Here is a 26863-nt window from a genome sequence, read left to right on the forward strand (position 1 = left end):
ACTTCAAGCATATATTACTATGCCTCCGGAACTGATGTAAAAGTCCTGTTCAGCCCAGAAATGGTTCCTGGGATATTTCTGTACAATGTGAGAATTCAGGAATTTACTTTTAAGTGAGTATTGAAATAAACTTTGTGAGGCAGGCAAGCTACATGAAGCTAGATAAACCAGAGGGTTTTTTTTTAAGTGTGTTTATTCAAAATTAGAGAAAAGCCACTTAATTCACTATATATCACGCCTAAATTTAGATATCTCAACATCATATATTATACGGCAACCAGCTTTTGCAAAATAGTACAATTCCCAATCAGTAATAAGGAATTTTGGAATTCAAAAGTGCACATTGTTCTTAGGCTAAAAATAGCAGAAAATCTCAATTCCTTAAATACAGAGTAATCTCTTATGATCTCTTTAATTTATTGCACTTCCTGTGACCAACAAAAACTTACTGAATACCTATTATGTCCATTATGTGTAAAGCTTTTCATCAAACTGAATGTTTAAATATAAGGAAAAAAAGTTCAGGAAAAAAAACACTCAAAGAGTTTTTAAACCATTTTAATATGTTTTGAAAATTGCCTTATACATTTTAGACATGATAATGTAATTTAACTAGTTCATATACATTCTTTCTTTCCCATACTTAGTAGGCATATTTTCTCAAATTTCTGAGACCTATATAAAATTTATTTTCAAATAATGCTTTAAGAGCCTGAGACTTTAAGAGCACATTTTGGAATTGTGACACTAATTCCTGCAAATTCATGTCTACTTGTACATGAATGTGTATAATTCTGAGACCGGCTCCCCCCTCCCCCCCCCACACCCCCCTACTCCCGCCTGCCCTGCCCCTGGGGATGTCTGATCTCCAGTCTGGGAAAGGAAAGTGCCTCCTCCACATCCTCTCCCAGGGTCTCTCCCCAGGCCTGCGTCCGTGGGGAGAAATGCTGACTCACAGCTAGTCGGGTTAGCAGCTAGCCATTCCCGGCCCTGCTAAGTGGGACAACAGAGCAGACCAACCCCGTGGGTGTGGAGAACTGTCATTCTGCTCTCCAGAGGGCTGTGGGAAGAAACACCCCAAAGCCTAGAGTGTCTGGTGGACTGTAGGAGCTACAGGCAAAACCTTAAGCACAAGGGATCAGAATGTTCAGCCGCTAAGGGGGAATAACAGAAAAGGAAGAGAAAGGAAATTAAAGGTCAAGAGGACAGAGAAGGCAAAGGAAGAAAAAAGAGAAATAAAGAAGTGCCTAAGGTGAAGTGGTCAGTGGCCTGCCCACCCTTTCTTGGAGTTCACTATTGTTCGCCTGCCCCTCCCTCTTTCTGCAGGATGTGTCCCTGTCCCTGGAGGCAGCCAGCCAACAAAGTGTCTCCATGACTAACAAATAATCTTTGGCCAGACAACCGCAAACTTGTGCTTATTTGATTGCTCACTAGATTCCCTTCCAAAAGCTTTTCACTTTTTCATTCCACAAAGGAGAAAATTCAATGGAAGTGACTTGCCCAAGAACATAGTTCAAGCTATCTCTTGTCAGCCAGACCCAGGGGTAAGTTCCTGTTCTGTCCTGGGTAATACCCCATTTTGACAATAATCTATGATTCTATGCACTTTAGGACCCTAAGGGCCGCATTTAATTGTCCCAGAAATTTAAATAGTATTAACAATAAAACAAAACTTTTTTATTTTCAAAAGCAGTTGTCTAATTCTAGTTATAAGTTCTAGAATAAACAAAACTAATCAATGATAAGTAAAAATCAGAACAATTGTTGCCTTGGGAGTGAAGCATGGGAACTGACCGGGAAGGAACAAGAAGGGAACTTTCTAGAATGATAGTAGTGTTCTATATCTTAATGGTGGTTTGGGTTACACAGTTGTATACCTTTATCAAAGCTTTTCCATTGGTACATTTACATTTATAAATTTCACTGTATGTAGTTATCACCTCAAAGGGGAAAAAAAAGGCATAGAAAATCATTAACTCCAATTAAAGATAATGCTGAAGTGTCTAGGGATGAAGTGTTATGATGTCTGCAATTTACTTTAAAACGTATCCAAAAAATAAGATGTGTTAGTAAATAGAGAGAGGGATAGATACATGGAGATCTACATGTGATAAAGCAAATATAGTAAAATGTTAGTTATGGAATCTAAATGGTGGGCATATGGCTGTTCACTATCAAATTCTTTCAACTTTTCTGGAGGTTTGAAAATTTAATGATAAAATGTTGGTGGGGAAAAAAAAGCATTTGACAATTGTTACCGGATGTGAGATTTTATATTTAGGTACATCCTTATGATGACAGGTGTTATATCTGACCTTAATATCTATATGATATATATGTATAATATACCTATTGTAAGTGTATATATGCCACAGATACATACACATACAATTCATGCTTTATACTAAAATAATAGAGTGACTAAAAAGACATTGTATTACTTAAGAGCATCAAAAAGATTTTATCACATGCACAAGCAGACATTTATTAACATGAGACAAGAACTTTTATCTGTTGATTCACAGTTTTACATGCAAAAAGTATGCACAGAAGTATACTGGGCACCAGCAATATAGACAGATACCCTAGGAATAATGTTATATATGGGGTGATAAAACAAGCTTCTCTACGTCTCTCCTCGCTTTTCTATCCCCATATGATATCTCCAAATTACTAGCTCCTTTAGATTTGATTTAAAAAGCACCAATTTTAAAACTAACTTGAAGTAGACATGAAAAGATAAATGAAGGGGGGGGGGATTAAGCTCTTACTGAATATGAAAAACTTGGTCTTTATTGTTGCAGAGTATTTATCCTATGTAGGCCATATAAAATCAGCTACAAAGAAAAAAAATGCTTAATGAGCAGAAATAAGAACTAAGTTTCTCCTTATAAATTCTATTATAATAAAAAAAATAACTTGGTCTTTATTTATGACTGCCCCCTTCTAAAGAATTTGAGGTGCTTCCAATAAAAAAATACATGCAATAATCAAATAAGAAAGGAGCAACAAGACTAGGGAAAATATAAGTAAAAGTGGTGATTTTAGACCAATAAAAAGAAACACACAAATATCACAACATAGAAGCCTAGGATAATAGCTACAGTTGAGCTTTATATTTGTTTCTGAGCTACAGAGAAAAGTAACAACCAGTTAAATTTACTTTTCCAATTTAATATTTAGCACAATGTTCTAAAGCAATTTTGTCATATGAAACTTCTCCAGATTATTCAGTGATGTCACTGACAGTCCCCTCAAGACCATTCCTACTGAAACCAAAAATGCAGTAAATCTTTTTCTACACCTATTTCTCCTTATATTTTTTAATAATAAATAAATAAATAAATAAATAAATAAATAAATAAATAAAACTAGGACATAAGAATGATTTTCCCAAAAAGCAAGAACTTGTAGTAAAGGGAATCTCAGGTGATAGAATTAGATACCACCTCCAAAGGTGGTTGGAATAGATAAAATAGAAGTAAATAAAATAAGTTTTTATCTCGGGGCACCTGGTGGCTCAGCCGGCTAAGCATCTGACTTCAGCTGAGGTCATAATCTCACGGTTTGTGAGTTCAAGCTCCAAGTCAGGCTCTGTGTTAACAGCTCAGAGCCTGGAGCCTGCTTTGGATTCTGTGTCTCCTTCTCTCTCTGCCCCTCCCCCACTTGTGCTCTGTCTCTCTCTGTCTCTCAAAAATAAATAAATGTAATATATATATATATACACATATATATACATATATGTATACATATATGTATACATATATGTATACATATATGTATATATATGTATATATATGTATATATACATATGTATATATGTATGTGTGTATATATATATATATATATTAGAGTGTAATAAAGAGATGTATATATATATGTATATATACATATGTATATATATGTATATATATATGTACATATACATATGTATATATGTATGTATGTATATATATATATATATATATATATATATATTAGAGTGTAATAAAGAGATGTCCCTTTTCTGAAAACTGTACCCATTCTCCCACCTCCTTCTCTCCCTCACCCTAGCCATTCTCCTTCACCCTTGGGGTGGGGGTAGGGGTTACTCAAGTCACCTTATTTATTCTGTTCAATTAGGGCCAAGTGGCTACCCGGATCAGAGAAGCTCAGAAGGGTGCATCTACAGAGAGAAAACAAAACTGACCACAGTAAGAAGCAGAGGCTAAAGGTACAGATAAGAGTCTGTGACTTTTGGTGTTCTTCCTGTTATTCCCTAAGGCCTGGGGGAATTCTGGGAATGCTGTGAGACAACAGCATTGTGGACTTTTAATAAACGTCCCGTTTTTCTTGGATAATATTAAAATGCAACCAATGAATATAATTTCATGAGCAGCTTAGAAAATACATTCCATGGGGCGCCTGGGTGGCTTGGTCGGTTGAGCGTCCGACTTCAGCTCAGGTCATGATCTCGCGGTCCGTGAGTTCGAGCCCCGCGTCGGGCTCTGTGCTGACAGCTCGGAACCTGGAGCCTGTTTCAGATTCTGTGTCTCCCTCTCTCTCTGCCCCTCCCCTGTTCATGCTCTGTCTCTCTCTGTCTCAAAAATAAATAAACGTTAAAAAAAAAAAAAGAAAAAGAAAAAGAAAATACATTCCATGAATGGGAATTTTGTTGGTTTGGCTTGATTCAAGCATTAGAACTTGTAGCATCGAGAAGAAAAGATGAATTCTACCATAAATACCACCTTTCTCAGCCAACCTTTGATGAAGGTGTTAAAGAGCAGACAATTGGAATAACGTCCTCCTGCAGGGCCTGATGTGCTAATGCTCTGGGCTGATCCATATAGTCTTCAAAAACCTCGCAAGCAGATAGTCACATCTTTTTTGAAAACTTGGTAGAAACTTTTCTGGACTTAATCCAGATGGGCTCAATCAGACCCAGGAGGTTAATCAAGATCAGCAATCTAGAGAAGATCAGCACTCACCAGGCACATGGGCTTTACACTGTTTTGGCAGCAATAGGGAGTCCTTGAGCTTTTTCAAATGTAAACCTCATGATCAAAAGTGTTTATTATGTCAGAATCTAAATGAGGCCAGTTGTTCAAGAGCTACAGAGTTGGGGAGAAAAATGTCAAGTAGCCATCCAGAACCTCCAATGGTAGTTTTTTATACGGACTTGTCATTTTTATTATAAAAATAATGCACACTTATTGCAAAAAATCCTGAAAACATTGAAAAATATATAATAGAAGACAATTAAAGGGGCGCCTGGGTGGCTCAGTCGGTTGAGTGTCCAGCTCTTGATTTCAGCTCAGGTCATGATCCCAGGGTTGTGGGATCAAGCCCTGTGTCGGGCTCCATGCTAAGCATGGAGCCTGCTTTGAATTTTCTCTCTCTCCCTCTTCCCTCTCCCACTCATGTGCACAAGTGCTCTCTCTCTCACTCTCTCTAAAATTAAAAAAATAAATAAATAAATAATTAAAAACCCAATCTCCTAGGATAATCACTATCAATATTTTGCCATATATCCCTCTATACCTTTTTCCTAGGCTTATGAAAACAACTTTTCCCATAAAAATATTTCATCTATATATACAATTATGTAACCTTAGCAATTAATTATAAATGTATGTCAATGTTAAAGACTCCACATCATCATTTTAGTAACTACATAACTTTCCAGTAAAGGGACAAGCCATCAAATAATTTATTTAACTGATTGCCTTTTATTGATTTCTGGGTTTTGGTTATTATAAAGAGCACTGAAATGAAGAATATTCATTTAATGTTCCAGTTAATCCATATTAACTTGTTCAGTAATCTCCCCTGAATAAATCCCCAATATAATTCTTCAGTCAAAGAAGCTTAAAAAGCTCTTTAAAATTTGCTGTGTTTCGGGGCGCCTGAGTGGCTCAGTCGGTTAAGTGTCTGACTTCAGCTCAGGTCAAGATCTCGTGGTTTGTGAGTTTGGACCCCGCATCAGGCTCTATACTGACAGCACAGAGCCTGGAGCCTGCTTTAGATTCTGTGTCTTCCTCTCTCTCTGCCCCTCCCTTGCTCATGCTCATGCTCATGCTCTGTCTCTCTCTCTCTCTCTCTCTCTCTCAAAAATATATAGCCATTAAAAAATTTTTATAGATAAATAAATAAAATTTGTTGTGTTTCACTCACTTGAAGGAATTTCTTAGTGGTAAGAAGTTCATAATAAGATTAAATTAGATATATTTCCAAATGGTTCTTCCATGTTCTTTTCTGCAGCATGCTTCCTTAAACTTACTATTATTTTCTAGGGGCTTTAGGTTTTGTTTGGCTTCTTTTGTTTTCTTGTGGGTACCAACTATCTTCTTCAAATCCAAAGTCTGGTGAGCAGACCCTACATTTAGCCCAATAAGATGCCCTCTTCTTGAGAGCAGTCCAGAGGCTTAGACAAATAGAAACCAATGGGTAAGATGAAAAGCCCTTCCTCCCCCTACAGTCTGCTTAATGCCAAAATTTCAAATGTACAATTATGTATGCAAATGAGCCCAGGAACACCAGGTCAAATGTATGGGAAAGAAACAGCTGCTTCCAGAGGACCAGGAGATAGTGTTAGACTTACCCAATATAGTCTACACTTGCCCATGTAATGGACACTCTCGTGAAGACATCCCAAAATTTATGCTATCATCTGACGTTTAGCAATATTAAATTATATTTATCAATTAGATAAGAAAGTAATTTTCTGTTTTAAGTTATACAACTACCCCAAGAGGAATGACCCATGGGGAAAAAAATTCTTAAAATCTTCATCCGATAATGCCTCAGCAACAAAGAATTGTCATAGTGCAGATGAAATATAATATGCAGACACCTCAGAGGGAAGGTATCACAGTCTATCACCTCCAACAAGGAACAGAATTTATAGAAAATTGGTCCTCGTCATATGAGCCCAGATGCACAAAGACTACTTTCAAGCCTCCTGTTAGGGGTTGAGTGGTATCGGTTGAATGGTATCCCCCCAAAAAATCCACATGTTGAAGTCCTGACCCCCCAGTATGTCAGACCCCTATTTGGAAATAGGGTCATTGCAGATGCAATTAGTTACTTAAGATGAGGTCATACTGTAGTAGATGGGCCTCTAATCCATGTGACTGGTGTCCATATAAAAAGGGGCAAGTTGGACAGGGAGACAGGCATAGAGGGAAGACAAATGTGAAAACATGGAGGAAGAAGGAAACCACCAGAACTAAGAGAGAGAAGCATGGAACAAATTTCTCCCTCACAGCCTGCAGAAGGAACACTACTGACATCTTGACCTCAGACTTCTGGCCTCCAGAATCGTAAGACAATAAATTTCTGTCACTCTAAGCCACCCAGTTTGTGGCACTTCGTTATAGCAGCCCTAGCAAAATAATAAACTGATCTATCCACCTTTAACACCAGAAAGGAGAAATGCATAAAACACTAAAAAAGAAAAGGGATTCACTTTCCAAATTCCTACTCTTCTTTGGAAATACGTAAAACATTAAACTACTGAAATTAAGTCATAGCATCGGACATTTGATTAGAGCCCAGAACAGAAAAACCCCCATCATTGGGGAATGAAATAACTTGCCTGTAGAGCTATTAGGTAAAAGAGCTGAGGTCTGACCCAGGCCTGTCCAGAGACAGTCACTCTGCCTTCTGCTATTTCTGGCAGGCTTTCACCTCTCTTCTGAACCCTAACCTGTCTCCCCTTTTCTCCTCTCTGGCCCTCAGATACTCAAGGCCCACATGCTGCCTATAAGCCATAACCCCCACTACAGCACCCTACCCAAACCAACCCTCCTCCAGAGAACCACATTCCAAAATGCACCTTCGTTCCTCCCCTTTGCTCAACAAACAAAACCCCCAGACCTTCAGAATCAGATCTCTTCTAGGCATTCAGAAGAAAGCAATCTGAATAGCTAAAGCAACTGACACAAACGTGTATATAAGATATACAAATGCCTGAGGAGTTTATAAACCAAAAATCTGTCTGGCAGAATGTGAGCTGAATAACTTTAATAAGATGCATTTTAGGTGTTACTTGATAATCCTGGGAAATTTACAGCTCAGGGTGGCTGGCTTCTCAGGAGAGCCACGGAGAGTTATTGAGTGAAGAAGAGGGTCAATACCCCAAGTTGGAGACAGGGCACGGGGGGAGATGCAGAGAAGAGAGCGACAAAAGACAGCTTATCTAAGAGAACTCTTAGGTAGACATCATACTTAGCCTGTCCCACCATTTTGCCTAACACAGGATCGAGAACTTTAGTCAGAGCATTGACTCTCAAGGGCTTTTAGATGTCATGATAACAGCAGCTTTACTGAGCTTCTTCCATGTCTCAGCCACCACCCTCAGCACTTCTTAGGTATTACCTCATTTCACCGTTAAAACAATGCTAACAAGTGGGTGCCATAATCCCTTTTATACATGGAAAAACAGAGGCACCAAAGGGCTAAGTGATTTGTCTAATACGGAATAAAACCAGTGTCCAAACCCAGGCAGACCAAGCCCACAGGCTCCCACTCTGACCACTGCTCTATGCAGGCAAACCTCATATGTGACATGGGGTATTATTATTCCAGCAAAAACATACAGTAGTGAATTAAAGCATCTGCCCGCCCATCTGAGATACAGCAAATGTTTCCACTTAGAAGCCGAACGCCGACCTAAGTAACTCTTGACAGGCCAGCCTGCTGGAGCCACCAGCCACACCTGTGCATCCAGGTATGTCCTCAAGTGTCACTCAAATGATAGGAGTGACTACAAGAGCCCGGCCTCTGGAACCTAGTTTAAAAAGGTAAACAAATCTAAAAATATGACTTCTGCCTGGAGGACTCTGGCTATTCCTTGTGGCTCAGATTCCAATTGTGCCTTCTCACTGTATTCCACAGGAGATGACCGAGTGGCATTCCGGACACAAGTCAACACCTTAAACACAAAATCAAGAGGCCTACTCCCTGCCCCCCTCTGGGGCACTCCACAGTGGCAGTCCAAACAGCTTGTCTGAACTGTCACACTAAAGGAACTTATTTCCAAACAGAACAGAAGGAAGGAAAAAAAAAAAAAAAAGTCCCAAATGTCTGCTCTCCTTCCAGGATTTAAAAGGCCTGATGTAAGAAAGTAAAAATAACAAAATTAAATGTGTGAAATTCTAGTGAGTGTAATGCTTCCAATAGTTTGTTTTACCGTAAATTCTTAATCTGCCTGTGCCTTTTCACTTCAGTAAAGGAAAAGTAAAGTGTATCAGTGCCTGCCTACAAAAAAAAAAAAAACTGTGGCTGAACCTAAGGCTCTCTCAGAATGGATGTGATTTCGGAATATAAATCTGAGCTTGCGGTGGTTTTCAGTTTTATTTCTCAATAAACAGGCCAGCTCTAAGAATTTCACATGCGCACACACACAGAGCATACAGGTACTTCTCTTACAGAATGATCCTAGGGATAAGAAACAAAACAGTGATGTCTATGCCTCTGCCAAGACAGGACCCGCTCACACTTTCAGGGAGAGCCTGATAGCTGCTCTTAGGGCCCGTCAGAGTGGTCCTCATCTAAGTACACCCAGGCCTCAGGCCCCATCGGAGAAGGGATTGATGAGTTCCCATTTCTAGAAACCGGCAAGCCTCCTGCCTGCAACAAGGCCTGAGTCTTTCCTGACCCCCCAGCAAGGGCATTACATTAGCTGCAACAAGCCTGATGAGCTCAAGTGCAGAAGACACAAAAAAAGGGTGAGGGGTGGAATCTCCCCCTCCAGAGGATGGGAGCAGCACTGCCTAATGGAAGGTGCAGATCACAAGGACGGGGAGCTTGAAAGAGGGGCTGAAGAAGAAACAGAAAGGAGTAAGTGGGAGCAAGAAAGGGGGCAAAAGTGAAGGACACCTGCTCTAGCCAAAAGGAGTAGTGTTTCTCCCAAAGAAAGTACCTGTGGGGAAGGAGGTAATGAGTAAGCTGGATCAAGTCACAGCCTTTAACCCTTCTTCTATACCAAGCAGGTGAATCAATTACCTCAATCCATAATGGTCTTGGGTAGATTGCGCCTGGGGAAGAGCAGCAAGGAAGGAGGTCCCAGAGAAAGGAGCAATGACCACCATGTCATCGTTCATGAGGGAGGGGGAAGAAAAGCAGGAAGAGGAAGAAGAAGGAGAAGAAGGAGAAGAAGAAAAATTGCGAGGCAGGATGAATCTGGATCGGCCCTGGGATTCGGTAGTAGAAAACGCCTTTGAGTGACTTGGAGGAGATAGCACATTCCTCCAGACTCATGCTACGAAAAGGCCACGAAAAGGCCATCCCCCACGCTCTTCACGGTCTATTCCAAACCAGTGCTGTTCTATCTTTCCTAAAAAGCCTCTTCCTTTGAAGCATGTGCTATTCTGTAATACCATCCTCTTCCATAGCCTCCCCGGGGCTGCTTGAAGGCTTTGGCATCTGGCTCTAAGTCTTTCTGTCTCTTAGAGTCCTGCCAACATCTGGCTAACTTCAGTGTTCATGTTGATGACCTGGCCAATCCGATTTCCTCAGTATTCACGGGGTGCCAGGCACCATATCTGTACCTTTGCCTCGTTATCTGTAACCTTCACAACAGACCTATAGGGATGCTATTTAGAGATAGCAGGGGCTAGGATTCTAAACCATGCTGGTCAGACTCCCAAGTTCATGTTCTCCTCTCTTTGCAACACTGGCTCAGAATGCACCTAAAATATAAACCTGAAAATCCTGCTCTCTGACTATACATTCTTACATTGCTACCTCTCCCATTAAACCTCTTCTTCCACCTCATCAAACGTCTAACCCGTCAACTGCCGCCTTTACTCCCAGCTTATCAACCCTTCCTGACACTTCTTCCTTCCATACCTGTGGCCAGAGGAAATGCCAGGAAAATCCCTCCTGAGACTGTTTCTTTGGCTCAATGCCCATGTAATGAACCCTCTGCCTTTGATCACCAGACTACTGATTAAATTAGTAAAACCCTTTAGGCCTAGAATTGTAAGCAATGTTATGATGGTGATGTAAGTGCCGGTTTGAACTTTTAATAAGTGTGTTAGATTGCTTGGAACCAGGTGGAGAGAAAACAGCTGATGGCAGGTGGCAATTGATAAGAACCATGGCTATTCCCAGTTAGCCTCATAAAAATGAGGCCCTGTGCTTTCCCTTGAGCTCCTTGGGCCTCTTGATCTAACAGAAGCACACTCTAACAATGATGTCACTGCTAGCATCAGCTGAAAGACATGCTGTCTCTTTCCATCCTGAAGAGAGTGACTCAGCACTCTAGGGGTTCCATAGGTGGCTGACAAAAATCCCTTTACCCTTCCATCGATATCCACCCACTACCACTGAATGAGAGGGAAAGTAAAATGTAGCCTTCACTGGGGACCTCCCTTCCCTCTTCTCCAGAACCAAGATTTGCAGGGAGGGTTGGAGAGTGGATAAAGTGGACTTTTGCAGTTTGAGGTGAACACGTAAGTACACCTATGTGTCCTCTGTCACTGGGCATGACAAAAATGTAAACAAATATGAGATAGATCTGTAATGAGTTCTGAACCCATCAATAACACAGACAATGATTCACAATCACTTCAACGGTGTTCTCATCAACATCTCCATTCTCTTGCTCTGCTGTCCTATTCTTCCATCCCCTCTCCTGATAATCCCCAGAAACTCTCTGATTTCCCCAATTCTGAGAGTTCTGGTACTCTTGGAGAGAATCACAAAACTATGTTGATAACCTTAATTACAAATTTAGGAGCTCCAATCTCTGCTCTTAATATTCCTCTACTGTGTTTCCCTTTAGCAGCACTTCTAAAGCTGTTCCACGTTCTTCAAGTCCCCTACCCCAACCCTAGCCCCTTTATCCTAAGACAACATTGCTGCCTAACTTCCAGAAACATAAAACAAAACAAAAACAGTCATCCACAACTTCCATCCCTTCCACCTTTCATGTTTTATCTTCACCCATCTTCTCCATTTCCTTCTTGTCGAAAAACAAAAGTATCCTAGTCCTTTCCAGGACCAGTCACTTCACTTGCATTTTGGTCCCATCCTTGCTTTGCCTTTCTAAGATGTTTCATCACATCTTGAGTCTTCCCCATCCAAACAAGCCATCAATAAAGCAAGCCTCTCCTCAGTTCCACCTCATCCTCAAACCACCCTGTGGCTGCCCTTCATTCACAACCAAGTCATAATTTTGCTCCCAATCCTACTCCCATATAAAGTTCCCCATGGAAAAAGTCAACGTTTTCCAGTGCATCAAACCCAGTCTGCAGTCCTCATCTAACTCTCTTCTCTGAAATTATGGCATCGCCATAAACTGGTCTCGTGTGAGTTAAAAGCAGGAATACTGGAGTCAGTGGCCTGAGTGCACTGTTTGAAAACAAGTTGGTAGAAACCAGTTTGTAATTACAATTACAATTGACCTTGTGTTGAATTACTCAGCTATAGCTATAGCCCTAAAAAAGGGAAAATATACTAATGGCTCCTTGTATTTAAAGCTTATTAGCTAGGTTCACAAATGAAGAGGTAGAATTTGAAATAGCGAAAAGCTGGATTGGAAGTCAGGAGAATGCAGATTTAATCCCAGCCATAGAATCTTTGTAATAACAAGATCTCTGGGCCTCATTGTTCAAATAGACTGGGTGATCATGAAAGCCCTTTCTGCCCTAAACATTTCTTTTTTTTTTTTTTTAATTTTTTTTTTAACATTTATTCATTTTCGAGACAGAGAGAGATAGAGCATGAATGGGGAAAGGTCAGAGAGAGAGGAAGACACAGAATCTGAAACAGGCTACAGGCTCTGAGCTGTCAGCACAGAGCCCGACGTGGGGCTCGAACTCACGAACCGCGAGATCATGACCTGAATTGAAGTCGGATGCCCAACTGACTGAGCCACCCAGGCGCCCCTGCCCTAAACATTTCTACGACACAGAGAGTTTGGCAACAATTTGAGAAAATGTACAAATGAGTGTTGTGTGAGCAAACACATAATAAGGGCTTCAGGGAGAGGGAAGAGCAATAATACCAGGAAATTTGAAGGAATTTTAGGGTCCAATGGACCCTAAAACACAGGGAGGATTTTGACTGAAGTAAAAGAGGAGGCAAAGATTTCTGAGTTTGAGAAGCAAAACAACAAAGGCCTGGAGTGATTTCAGATGCGCCAGGACGACCTCCCAGACAAAAGTATCTTCCTCATCTTGTCAGCAGGTTCTGAATGTCAATAAATGGTTTTGAAATGATTGTTAACCCATAAATATGTTGTTATTTATAACTGATAAAAGTGAATGTGACCTATGATCTTCAGCCATTAAAGTCATTTGTAGAAGAATGGTGAACGAAGGATGTATTTCATGGTATTTGCTCACAACGATGGTTGTCTCTAGGCAATAGTTGTGAGTGACTTTTATTATGTTTATCTATATTTTCTAAAATGAACCTGAATTGTTATTGATAATTAGAAAGAATAAAAGCATATTTTTAAGGTCTTAAATGCAACAAAGGACGTGGTGACATCTTAATCCATTAATAATAATGGGAGGGACTGATTGACAAATGGCTGGAACTCTGTTGAAGGCACAAAGGTGTCAGGGGCACTGGGAGAGCTGTTACAAGGGGAGATAGCAAAGCATTGGCAATATACTTTGCCTAGCTCCTAAACTTGTCTCGGCAACAGTATATTTGAATCTCTTCAAGGCCATTTTGTTCTTTTTAACCCCCAATTTTATTTCTAGTATCCAAAAGGATTCAAAGATTTTACTAATTGCAAAAGATCTCTTTTTAAGTGTTAATTATATCAAGGGTAATGCAACTACTCATTCTTTTTCAGTGATAAATGTCTGTCTGTTATTCTTCACCTCAGTCCTTACTCTCAGATTTGTGGAACCTCGGAGTAATTAATGGAGTTCTGAGAAGTGAAAGGCTGGGCAGGATGACTCATATGAATAAGCACGATGGGGATAGTTTTTTACAGCTACAGATGTATTTTTAATTCATTCTCTTCTATTAAGGTTTTTTGCAGCCTTTCCGCCATTATGGCCTCAGAGAAAGGGAAAAAGCAGCTCCTTCCTCAGGAAGGATGACAGGATTTAGAAATATTTCCTACTAACCAGAAGGAGAAATTAAAACCTTGCAGTGAATGGTGACCTTAAATAAGAGATATAAGCAGAGAGACAAGCATGGCATGGTTTCTTTGCCTTAGGCCTAAATCTCAACATGAGATATTATTAGGTAAAGGCTGAGGTAAAAGTAGAGGGGTTTCAGTCCCCACTTCCTATTGGAACTCCAGGAGGAAACTGCATCCCAGAATGACTTCCACACTAATATGGACGAGTCTCATGAGAGGAAAAATGGTGTGATTAGAAGAAAGAAAGTCTGAGGTAACACCCCTAAGTCTTCCTCAGCTTGCATGCGGCAAGGAAGGAATCCAGAAATTCCCGTGTGCCCCCATGGAAGGATTCCTGGTGAATTTCCAAGGAAGTTGCCAAGCAGCAGTGAAGAGACCCTGTGGCCAAGGACCATGGAGAAAACCACCCCATCTAAGAATAAATGAGAATCCCAGCAGGCCTCAGGAGCATGTCTGCACCAGCCAGAGATGAGGTGAGCCAAGTTATCTAGGGAAGACCAAGCAGAAGAACCCGAGAATGAGAGAGACCCAAGTTCACAGGAAGTAGATACCAGAGGACTGTTAGTGACCTGCAGATATGTGACACTGGTGTGGAGAACAGAGGAGAGCACAAGGGCCTACATGTGTGGAATTGAAGCCTCCTCTCTGCTCAGAACTTAAAGTCACTTAAGACCAGTAGTGCTCCAGTAAATGTTTCAACAGTGGACTCTCCAGAGAGGAAAAGCCCTAGTTTGTATCATGTGGAGATTTTTATGGTGTGAATACTCCCACCAAGGCAGACTTGAAGCTACCAACATTACACCATTGAACTTGGAGTTGGGAAGAGATGAGATATCTCCACTTACAGATAAAATAAATAACTTCAGTTGTATGGCTAATGTCATTCAATAGTTAGGAAATGATGAGTTTTGAATCTTTTTTTTTAATATTACTTCTTTAATTGTAAGTTGATAGAACTTAATTGTTAATAAAGACGGTGTATAAAAACTGAGTTGTACAAAATTCCCCAAAATTTAGCAATTCTGATAAGCCATCGGAAGCCAGCTGAGCCTCCCACTGCTTAAGAACCTGTACCCATTTTCTCCCAATGTCATCCTGGAGAGGTACGGGGAAGTGGAAGGAAAATTAAACAACTGGGTCACTTACCCAAAATAAATTACCGCTAATTGATGTCAGTGTCTACTACCACCTTCTCCACCATCATTTCTGACCTTGAAAGCTCAGAAAGAAGGTAAAATCAGTTACAAAATATATAAAGAAACTATACTTTCTTTGCACATCTTAGAATTTTTGTGTGTATCAATTAGAAATTCTGTGCTGAGGATCGCCTGGGTGGCTCAGTCGATTAAGTGTTGGACTTCAGCTCAGGTCATGAGCTCGCGGTTTGAGGGTTCAAGCCCCAAAACAGGCTCTCTGTGGGCTCTCTGTTGTCAACATGGAGCCCACTTCAGATCCTCTGCCTTCCTCTCTCTCTGCCCTTCTCTGGCTTGTGCTCTCTCTTTCTAAAAGATAAACATTTTTTAAAAATTTTTAAAAAAATAATAAAAGTATACTTAAAAAAAGAAAAGAAATTCTGTGTCAAGTAATGAAATCTTCCAGTGAGGGTAACTTATGTGAGTGGGGGTATATTTTTCTCACATAATGAACAGTCAGGCCTGTACTTCATGGTCACAAAATGGCTGCCCCAAGTCAAGGCAATACATTTACATTCAAGCCAAGATGAAGGGACAAAAAACCCAGCAGTTTCTGTACCCTTTTAACAGGAGCACAGAAACTTTCCTAGAAATCTTCCTTCTCTTGACCCTCCCCACTTCCCTCCTCCCGGTGGACTTGTGTTGCTTAAGTCTTACTGGTCAGAACTAGGTTACTTCACCACTTCTAGCTGCAAGGGACACTGGGGAAAATATTCCAGTGTCCTAGACTGGAATTAGCCTAGACCAGTCAGGATGCAACTGCTTAGGGCTAGGCATGTTGCTGCCAATATATGAAGAAAACCAGAGTTCTGCTAGCAAAGAAGAAGGGATAATGGAGAATGAGCAAGCTGGAAGCAGAGTCTAGGACAACATAAAACAGCATTTCTGACGCTAGTCCACACGGAAAGCGGAAGAACTATTTTAAATGGAAAAGAGTCAAGATTGGCATTTGTTTGCCAAAGCATACAATGGAAATTCAGGAAGAGCCTGGAAGTATCTCTCACATCTAAGGCAGAAGTTCTCAGAAACGCAACAACGGCCTGGAGGTCTTAGCTGCTGCCCAACCTCCTGGCCCCACTGGCCATCAGGCTGCTTTAGCATCCGTTGGTCCCCTCAGACTCCTAAGGGAAAGCACTTCCTTTCAGCCACTTCAAGGTCAGGAAATGGGATAAAGACAATGAAGTCCAATGGTGAAAACGTTCCCATCAGGAAAAAGTTAGGGAATAAGAGACTCTGGTTGTTTAATATTTTAGGTTGCTCAGAGCTTTTATCAAGTAGTGCTTTCTAGGGACCGGAGTCCCACTTGCACTTTCCTTAGTACACACTTGAAGTATCATTTATGAAGCTGGGGAGAGCTGCAGGACTGAGAAGGAAAGTAAAAAGAAGGTCCTTCCTTCCCTGCCCCTGCTGAACCTCCAGACTAGCAAAGGTTAATCACTAGAATATTTGGGGCTTATTCCTTGGGAAAGGTGCTGAATGACTAAATACTGTTGAGTGCTGAGTCCTACAGCCCATCAGCAAACAGAGCCTGGCCTGCTATGACCGACAGGGCGTGTGCCTCTCATTTGGCCAATAAACTACTTCTACGAGTCACACTATATCCAGGAAAAAGGCAAGTCACAGATGTTCCAGAGATGGAGGCTGAAGGTCCTAGGGGTGAAATATTAACTACCAGACAGGAGCTAAATGTTAAATTAAAAATTCTACATTAGCAGGGCGCCTGGGTGGCTCAGTTGGTTAATGATCTGACTTCGGCTCAGGTCATGATCTCACTGGTTTGTGGGTTCAAGCCCTGCATTGGGTTCTGTGCTAATAGCTCAGAGCTGGACACTGCTTCAGATTCTGTGTCTCCCTCTCTCTCTGCGCCCCCTCCACTCATGTTCTCTCAAAATAAATAAACCAAAAAAAAAAAAATTCCACATTAGCTTTGCTGAAATAAAATGCGGGCCTTTTAATTGAATATGTTGAATAAATGCAAATAATTTCAAGCAAAAAAAAATTTTTTTCAAGCAAAAAAGATGTGATTCATCCGACCACACTGCAAAAATCACATATATGAATTAAGTTTATTCTTCTAGTGAAACATAATCCAGTGCTTTCCCATCATATAATACTATCTTACCTAAAGAACATTGACAAAGTAGCATTTTGAATTTTTTTGTTTTCCATGTTTCTTAACCAAAGTTCTCTCCTTGAAGTCTGTATTTGTGGTGGTGGTAATGGGGGCGGGGCGGGCAGTGGTGCCTATGTAGGCACATTTGCTGCCTCTGTAGACAAGTGCTCAGACTTGAAAATGTTAACTAATTTCATTTTCTTGATAAAGTTTGTGACCAGAACTGAGTCATACCAAAAATACCTCTACAAGATTTGACCTTTTACTTAAATCCCACATTGAGATAATACACTTAAAATGGTTATCAATAAGACCTTTGTTCTTAAAAGCACATTTAAAATAAATCACTTTTTAAAAGAAGAAAACTGTTTTCAATTAAGTTCTTTACAGGCAATCAGATTGAAAGTTATGTTTGCCCTTTTATTTTCTTTATACATAAATTACACCCAAGAGGCCATGATAATAGCACTATACAAACTTTGCTTTACCTTTGTATTTACTTCTTGTCAAAATAAGCTCTACAAATTAATTTGTTTTTAGAGTGCTTTATGACCAATAAGCCCCAGGGTGAAAACAATGCAGGCAGTAACCATTTTTTATTGTTCACAAAAAAAAAAACAAAAAAAAAACAAAACCTAGTCCAATTGTATAAGGATAAGTGATTCTTAATTCCTTTTGATGAAGAGTTTACTTGTAGTAGAAAGATTTCACTCAATTCTAATAATGTTTTATCATTTTGAAAAGTTTTAAAAACAGACTTTTTGCTTGAGTTCCCTGAGCAAGGTGAACCTTCAGTAATACCTGCATAGGACTAACAACTAGGCTTGGCCTCCTGTATGTTTTAACTACCTAACTAACATTGTCATTGAACTTCTGTTTGCCCCATAAAACGCTGAAAGCTTACTACATAGATATATAATCTGAAAAGTATTAATTCTGAAATATATTTCCCTTACTTCTCAAATTTCCTATTTTTTCCCTTTTGGTGTGGCCCTCCATCCCATCCATGTTAAAGGCTTTTTTACGAGGGGCAGATTTTGCATTTTCCTTAGTGAGTTATTATTAACGTCCTAGAGGGGGAAAATTCTTATCTTAGCAAGCAGAAGTCTGGAAGAAAATTAATTTGGTAATGAAGTAATTTTATATATAGGTATTTATTTTTATGTATTTAGTTGATATATAAATTTAATCCATAAAATGAGCTTGCTACTTCTCAAATTAGCTACAATAAGTGAAAGATTTTAAAATTGGATCTCATGGGGTATTTGTTAAATTACTCCTCCTCTACCTCTCCCACTATAGCCTATATAGGTTAACACAGGATGAGACCCCAGAGCCCAAAGTAGGATTGGAAGAGATGTCTGTTCCCCAAACTTAGCAATGAGAAGAGTTAGAGAAGAGTTCAGGGATTTGAAGAAGCTGAAAATTTCATCAATGCAAAAGGGCAAACACAAGGCTGGAAAGGAAAGACATAGGCCAAGTTTGATATGCTTTGGGAGTGAAGAACGGGAGATGGGAATAAAAAACAGTCCAGAATAGGCTCTGGAACAAGGAGGGCACGCTCATACCAGTCTTGAACCTTTGAGGGAAGGACAAGGATGGAAGAAGGTTCAGGTGACCAAGCAGGGAGTCTGATTTGAAGCGACAAGGAACAATGATAAGAATGGCCATAAGACAAAGATTCCACTCAAACAGAGAACTATCAAGCAATATTCCTGATGAACAGAGATGCAAAAATCCTCAATAAAATACTAGCAAACCAAATTCAACAATATATTAAAAGAGTATTCACCACAATCAAGTGGGATCTATTCCTGGGTTGCAAGTGTGGTTCAATATTCACAAATCAAATCAATCAGTCGATGTGATACACATCACATCAATGAGAAAAAGGACAAGAACCGATTATCATTTCAATAGTTACAAAAAAAAAAAAAAACATGTGACAAAGTACAGCACCCATTGATTGTAAAAACCCTCAATAAGGTAGGTTTAGAGGAAACATACCTCAACACAATAAAGTCCATCTATGAAAAATCCACAGCTAACATCATCCTTAATGGGGAAAACCTGAGACCTTTTCCCTTAAGGTCTGGAACAAGACAAGGATGTCCACTCTCACCACTTTTATTCAACATAGTCCTAGATGTCCTAGCCACAGCAATCAGACAACAAAAAGAAATAAAAGGCATTCAAATTGGTAAAGAAGAAGTAAAACTTTCACTCTATACAGATGACATGATACTATATGTAGAAAAACCTAAAGACTCTACCAAAAACTGCTAGAACTAATAAATGAATTCAGTAAAGCCACAGGATACCAAATCAATCTACAAAAATCTGTTTCATTGCTATACACTGAAGCAGCAGAAAGAGAAATTAAGAAAACGATGCCACTTACAACTGCACCCAAAATAATAAGAATCCTAGGAATACACCTAACCAAAGAGGTGAAAGGCTGAAAACTATAAGACACTGATGAAAGAAACTGAAGATGACACAAAGAAATGGAAAGACGTTCCATGCTCATGGATTGGAAGCACACATACTGTTAAAATGGCTATATTACCCAAAGCAATCCACATGTGTAATGCAATCCCTATCAAAATACCAACATTTTTCACACAACTAGAACAAGCAATCCTAAAATACGTATGGAACTACAAAAGACCCCAAAGAGTCAAACCAATCTTGTAAAAGAAAAAACAAAGCTGGGGGCATCATAATTCCAGTCTTCAGGTTATATTACAAAGCTGTAGTAATCAAAACATTATGGTACTGGCACAAAAACAGACACATAGATCAATAGACCAGAATAGAAAATCCAGAAATAAACCCACATTTATATGGTTAATTAATCTTCGACAAAGCAGGAAAGAATGGGAAAAAGTCTCTTCAATAAATGATGTTGGGGAAACTGGACAGCAACATGCAGAAGAATGAAACCACTTTTTACACCATACACAAAAATAAATTCAAAATGGATGAAAGACCTAAGTGTGAGACCTGAAACTATAAAAATCCTAGACGAGAACACAGGCAGTAACTTCTTTGACATCAGCCATCGCAAATTCTTTCTAGATATGTCTCCTGAGGAAAGGGGAACAAAAGCAAAAATTAACTTCTGGGACTACATCAAAATAAAAAGCTTCTGTACAGCAAAGAAATAATCAACAAAACTAAAAGGCAACCTACTGAATGGGAGAAGATATCTGCAAAAGACCTATCAGATAAAGGGTGACTATCCAAAATATAGAGAACTTATAAAACTGAACATCCAAAAAAGAAACAATCCAACTGAAAAATGGGCAGAAGGCATGAACAGACATTTCTCCAAAGAAGATATACAGATGGCCAACAGACACATGAAAAGATGTTCATCATCACTTATCATCAGGGAAATGCAAATCAAAACCAATATGAGATATCACCTCACACCTATCAGAGTGGCTAAAATCAACAACACAAGAAACAACAGGTGTTCACAAGGATGTAGAGAAGAAGAAACACTTGTGCACTATTGGTGGGAATGCAAACTGGTGCAGCCACTGTGGAAAACAGTATGGAGGTTCCTCAAAAAGTTAAACATAGGACTAACTACATTATGATACAGCAATCGCACTACCAGGTATTTACCCAAAGAATACAGGAACACTAATTTAAAGGGGTACATGCAACTCTATGTTTATAGCAGCATTAATTTCAATAGCCAAGATACACAAGCAGCCTGAGTTTCCATTGATTGATGAATGGATAAAGATGTGATGTATATGTGTGTATACACACACACACACACACACAACCACGCTGGAATATTATTCAGCTATAAAAAAGAATGATATTTTGGAGCACCTGCGTGGCTCAGTTAAGCGTCCAACTTTGGCTCAGGTCATAATCTGGGGGTTTGTGGGTTTGAGCCCCAAGTCAGGCTCTGTGCTGACAGCTCAGAGCCTGAAACTTGCTTCAGATTCTGTGTCTCCCTCTCTGTCTGCCCCTCCCCTGCTCACCCTCTCTCTGTTTCTCAACAAAAAATAAATGTTAAAATTTTAAATGTTAAAAAAAATTTTTTTAAGAATGAAATTTTGCCCTTTTTGTGACAAGATGGATGGAGCTAGAGAGTATAATGCTAAGGGAAATAAGCCAGTCAGAGAAAGACAAACACCATATGATTTCACTCATATGTGGAATTTAAGAAACAATACAAACAAGCAAAGGGAAAAACAGGAGAGAAAGAGAGAGACAAAGCAAGAAATAGACTTTTATTTATAGAAAGCACACTGATGGTTACCAGAAGGGAGGTGGGTGGAGGGATGGGTTACATAGGTGATGGGAATTAGAGAGTGCACTCGTGATGAGCACCAGGTGATGCATGAAACTGTTGAATTACTATATTGTACAACTGAAATTAATATAACACAGTATGTTGACTAACTGGAATTAAAAACTTAAAATTGTCCATAGACTTCAGGTAAAATCAGTATTTCTCTTGAGTCTTTCCTTTTGGGCCAGTTACCGGACCAGAGATCTCTGAGAAAGTTCCCCACAGAAGTAACACCATTACAGCATATGTTTTCTCCCAGTTAATTGGATTAAACCATTAGGAGCTGAGTCTCCATGCCTCTTATATAAGCCTCTTTCTGTGAGAAAGAGCCTCCTACCCAGAAGGCCCATCCCACCTACCAGATATTTCCCTGTGATATGGCCCAAATAACCACCAATTGGATCACCTGTAATCTGCCCACAGAATTCTTGCTCAGTCAAATTCTCAGGTGAAGAAAAGTTGATAATCCAAAACCCAACAGGCATCATATTGAGGTGAGTCAGCTCAAGCAGGCTTCTCTGAGACAATCCATGTTAGCTGAAGCTAATGGGGAAAAAAAGCCACAAGATTTCTTCTTCTTTTTTTTCTTTTAACTATGGAATGCTTCACAAATCTGCGGTCACCCCTGCTCAGGGGCCCTACTAGTCTTCTCTTCATCGTTACCATTTTAGTACATGTGCTGCCAAAGTGAGCACAAGCACAGGATTTCTTTAAGCTATCATTCAGGCAAAAATTCTAACTGTTCCTTTTGAGGTGGGTAGACCGTTTTGATTTCATGGAATATGAATATGAACACCTTCTTTAGGAAAAAAAAATCATTTCTTACAGAACAGAGAATGTTCTATCATTTCTTGCTGCCAAAGACAGCAATATAAAGTATATACCCTAAGTTGTTAAATAAAGTAGAAGGAAAATGATCTACAGATTAATATAACTTCTTGAGAAAAACACTGGCAAAAAATAATCTTGTTAAAATTTTCTCATGCCTTTCCTTTCGCTGAATTCTAGAAGCATGATCACGTCCATCAAGTAATAGCCATATATATAAATGGAAATTGAATGGTAAATTATATGTTCCTACATCCTTCGTGAGTACTGTGATGGATAAATTTATGGGTCAACTTGATGAGGCCACGGAGTGCCCAGATAGTTACTCAAATATTATTCTGGGTGTGTCTATGCGGGTGTTTCTGGAAGAGATTAACATTTGAATTGATAGACCTGGTAAAGCAGATAGTCCTGGCTACTGTGGGTGAGCCTCATTCAATCAGTAGAAGGCCAGAATAGAACAAAAGGACTGAGTAAGAGAGAATTTCTTCTGCCTGACTGCATTCAAGCTAGGACATCAGTCTTTCTCCTGCCTTCAGACCTGAACTAAAACATCAGTTTTTACTGAGTCTTGAGCCTTCAGAATGGAACTACACCAATGGATCTGCTGAGTCTCCAGTTTGCCAACTCACCCTACAGATCTTGGAATTTGTCAGCCTCCCAACTGCCTGAGCCAATTCCTTATAACAAATCTCTTTATAGATAGAGCAGGGATTGAGAGAGAGAGAGGAGAGAAACATATACACACTCCATTGATTCTGTTTCTCTGGAGAACCTAATACAGATGCTTGTATAAATTTAAGGCAAAGTTGCATAAAGAATAAAGATATACCAAGAAGATTTAGTTGTTTCCCTCTCCCCCCAGACCACAGCCATATGTCCTGCTCTGGTAGTAACTCAAAGAATCGTCTGAGATAAAAGTCACACCCAGACTAAAAATGAACTAGCCACAGCCACCACCACCGCCATCATTCAGTTAGAGCAATTTACCTCTAAATCCATCACATTTATATTGCCTTCTGGAAGCAAGCCATTACAAAGGGGAGACCAAGAGGGGAAGTGAGGAGTATTACTTCGGGCCTGCTGTTTGTTATACATACTGTAACTGTACCTGCATACATACCTCCCCTTATTGTGGCCCCACTGACTTAGTGAGAGTGAAGGCAGATTGGCCTGGTTGTGAGGGTCTTAGACAACTTGACCGAATATATTATATCAGTGTGAGAGCAAGCAATATGTCCCACGCCAAGATTAAAGAGTAAATAAAAGCAAAACTTTCATACTGCTATGAAGATTTTAGTCACCAGAATTCCGGGGCAAGAGTAGCTTATGCTTACAAGAAATATCACCAGCGCTAGACAGTACATGTTCCAGAAGACTGCATACACCAAAGAAAGTCAGTATGTGATGTGTGAGGGCTCAGAATGGGAGAGCCACCCACAAGTGCACTCTAAGCAGAGCAAGAGGGAGCTTTTCGCTCTCACTTTTGCCATGAGTGGGAGGCTGGCAAAAAAAGAAAGAAAGAAGTGTAAAGGGAATTTTTAGGAAGATTTCTGTATGCTTTCACTATGTGAAATCCCTCTCTGAAATCCCATAAAAATAAAACTTAAGAATAAATATTTACATTATTCTTCAAGGTTTCTCAAGCTGGACTGTTGCTGAATGTTGCACTTAAGTGAGATTCAACCCGTACAAGGAAGCCTGGATTTGTGTGAGTTTCATTGCATTTAAACAAAGCCCATCTTCAGGTTTCAACATCTTTCTCAATCCCAGTCAGGGCAGACATTTCCTATTACTATAACAATTTACAATCCACGATAAATAGTGCAGGCCATTATCAAGAACAGTAGGATTGAGCTTTGGTGGTTTGGGTGTTTATCTTCAGAGATCTTAGCCTATTCTTATGAATCTTAGTGTCCTGTGGCACACAGCACCCATCAACCAACTCAAAAACTCAAATTGGGGTGTGTCCAACATTTTCACTCCAGGTATGGTTTAAGTTTCCTCCATAATGTCCCAGATCAACAGCAGCTTACAAAGACCCTCTATAGTAAATGTGGAGAAGGCAACAAATACCAGCTCAAACTATGTCCTCACTACCTAAGAAGCCAAGAGATCATTTTAAATTAGAAAAATAATGCAGAATGTTATCAGAATGTGAATTATTTATCACAAAAGGAACCATACAGACAAATCAGACACTACTGTGGTATATTATCTTAGGTGACAGAGTCTAAAGTCAGCACTTAGGGCTAAAATTACATATCATCAAAATTATCCTTAAAAATCCCTATGTCAGAGATATACAGTCTCTCAGTTCAGTCCAATACATCCAAATTTTCCTGCAAAAGTAGAACAGATAACCATGGCTTTGGTTGAGACCAGGGACCTAACTTCCCTGTAGAGACTGTGTGGTAACCACAATCTGTTGTACAATCGATATTAGAATCGCATTCGGCACAATGAAAAGTTCACAGCATGAGCAGCACGTGGGAACTAAAACAACGAAGGGAACAGCAGGTTTTCTATCGTCTTCTGTGTATCCCAAGGCAAACACTTACTGGTTGCAGCAGAAAACAAAATTTCCCAAGCATAAGTGTTATCTGTTTAAGCCACGCCTACATTTGATAGGATTCCACTCTATTCAGAAGAAAAAAAAAAACACAATAGGAAAGAAGACACTTCAAAGTGGTGAACTTCACCCTGTGACTAAAGACTCAGTGTCATTCATTCTAAATCTGTTTGAATATTTAGCCACACCAGCGAATATATTTGGCTGCAAGTCCAAAAGATACCAATTTTTCCTTGGATTCTCAGAATTATCCTAAAGGTGGAGAAAGGAAAAACTGCCTGCAGAGTAGACACTGCCCCAGAGGAGTTTAAGAAAATATCTAAGTAAACCACAGTCTGTTTTCCACTGACTTAACAGATAGTTGTGGCCATATGAAAGCCAGAAATGACAATGGTAACAGACACAAACCGTGTTCTGTAAAGCTAAGAAGTTAGAGGAGGACACTTCCACATTTCCAGAGTCAAGAGCATGCAATTCATCCAAAGGATGCTGGAATAAAGATATGTGGCGTGAACACAGCCTATTTTCAACCCTTTCACTTAGAACATATTAGAAACCCAACCTGGACACCGAAGAGTCAGTATTCCATGAATGTCTTTTGACCACCTATGACAATCCCATCTATCCAAGCATCAGGGCAGCACAGCAGAGGCAGGTGTCTACGTCTGCAGTTGGTTCTGAAGCCTCCTCAGTCTATGACCTTTAACTGCCATCAGCCCTGTCCTGACTGATAACGTGACTCTCAGACTAGCCCTTGTCTTTTCCCCTAGTTAGAGAAGAAAGCGCAGGGCAGCAATGGGATGGAGAGAGCAGGTGAAGCATCAAGGAGAGTAACTAGAGATGAAAGTTGTCACCAGGGAGGCCGAGCTGAGAATAGCATGACTGCCACCCTCTTCGGCCTTCATCTGCTCATTCAACAAAGACTGACCGCGTGTCTAATATTTGCACAGCATTCTGTTGGGCATTTCTCATCCAGCCATTTTTGTTGAGGCTCACTGCTTCACTGGGTGAGAGAGCCTCCGCTTTTCCCTACAGCGGGTTGCACTTCTTACCCCACCTCCACGCAGTCAGAGGGTCCTGGCCCTGGAGGCAATAAGGAGAAGAGAAGAATCTGGCACAGCTGTAGGCTAGGAGAACTGCCTCAAATATGGTCAGCTTCCAAAATCAAAGCAGGGACTGGGTTCATGCAGTGTTCAAACAACGTAAAACAACGCCTTATTTTCACTGCAGGTCCCTGGAGGGACATGTTTAGAACAGAAACTTGAGAACACTTGGATTATTCACTAGAGCTTAAAAAGGGAAGCCAGTGAGGGTAATTTATAGTATTACAAGAGATTTTCGAGTTCAGAGATCGAGGAATCTTGATCTGTAAGATTGAATCTGTAAGATTTCAACGCAAGTTAATATAAAGCAAGGGGTGTGTGTGGTGAGGCCGGCTGAGGATCCATTTCATCCTCTGGTGGAAGAAAGATGCCTGTAGTCCAGTTTCCCTTTCCCAAAAAGACCTTATTCTGCCTGTGGTTAAGCAGTTGAAGAAAACATTGTTCCAAAGCCACAGAATTCATCTTTTCCTTGATCTAGCAAAAAGGTGCCCATCTGTGACAATGCAGATTTGGGCAGTCACAAAACAAGATCACAGACAAGGGAATCCCAGCCACTATTTCCCAAAAGCTGTCCTCACGACTGAGCCTAGGGGCTGTGCTCTCCTTGACATTGTTTATTGATCTTTCTTTTCTGTCAAAAA

At 40.0% G+C, this 26863-nt stretch overlaps 1 non-coding gene across 1 annotated transcript; it reads right to left on the minus strand.

Annotated features, from left to right (window-relative positions):
- Positions 1–22308: 22308 nt before the first annotated feature.
- On the minus strand, positions 22309–22414 carry LOC111556929. Its single transcript, XR_002736627.2, has one exon. It is a non-coding gene; the product is annotated as a U6 spliceosomal RNA (small nuclear RNA).
- Between the last annotated feature and the right edge of the window lie 4449 nt (positions 22415–26863).

The sequence above is a fragment of the Felis catus genome, chromosome A1 (genome assembly GCF_018350175.1).
Source record: "Felis catus isolate Fca126 chromosome A1, F.catus_Fca126_mat1.0, whole genome shotgun sequence".
In the NCBI taxonomy this organism is placed as follows: Eukaryota; Metazoa; Chordata; class Mammalia; order Carnivora; family Felidae; genus Felis; species Felis catus.